At 37.8% G+C, this 698-nt stretch overlaps 1 protein-coding gene and 1 gene segment (V, D, J or C); both read right to left on the bottom strand.

The window, feature by feature from the left end:
- The window catches only part of LOC103730176 (immunoglobulin lambda-1 light chain-like), a 178,692-nt gene that overhangs the window by 123,444 nt on the left and 54,550 nt on the right, over positions 1-698 (bottom strand). The gene's annotated exons all lie outside the window — the stretch shown is intronic.
- Positions 1-698, bottom strand: part of LOC103730193 — a 148,530-nt gene that overhangs the window by 132,536 nt on the left and 15,296 nt on the right.

The following is a 698-nucleotide window of genomic DNA, read 5'->3' as shown; positions in this document are numbered from 1 at the left end:
GTGCAAGTTTCTAGGTTCACAGTTGAATTAATACAGTTATACAATATTGAACTCAGTATAAGCCCTGTAAGACATAAAAGTGAATGAGTTTTTAACCTTTAAACAAGATCTCCATTTCATTTTGGAATATATTGTTCCTTGCAGAAAGACTCATTTTTTTTGCTACTAATACTGAGATGTTGGTGCATGCATCTCTAATTTGTATGTATCTGATTATTACTAGTCATAATTGGTTGCTCTTGGATCCTTGGCCCCTCTGTATATCTATAAAGTCATTGGGTAGATTTCAATGGTAATGTTTATCACCTCTACTAATTAACATGATGTAATTTCCATGCTTCCTCCTCAAATATAATACATTTTTAAAAATTTTGTTGATTTATTTGTGTGTGTATATCACACAGAACATCCCAAACCATATCATTCGACTACACACCCACTTCCCAGATAGCACCCTCCCATAGCTTCCCTCCCCCTACTAGAGCCCTTATACTCTGATATCCCTGCTACTGTCTGCTATGTTGTCAGCACCCCCAGCCATTCCCCACTCCTTGCCCTTCTGTTGAATCTAGTCAGCCTATCTAGATGTCTTTGTTTTAGAAGGGTCAAGTGTTCCTCATCTAGCAGCAATCAGTTGTCAATATTCCTTTAGATAAGACTGGCGTCTGCTGTTCATTTTCCCAGTTCTATGCTGGGTT

Source organism: Nannospalax galili, unplaced genomic scaffold (assembly GCF_000622305.1).
Source record: "Nannospalax galili isolate Female #2095 unplaced genomic scaffold, S.galili_v1.0 scaffold533, whole genome shotgun sequence".
Classification (NCBI taxonomy): Eukaryota; Metazoa; Chordata; class Mammalia; order Rodentia; family Spalacidae; genus Nannospalax; species Nannospalax galili.
The sequence above is the reverse complement of the archived record's forward strand: the minus strand, read 5'-3'. Positions and strand labels throughout refer to the sequence as shown.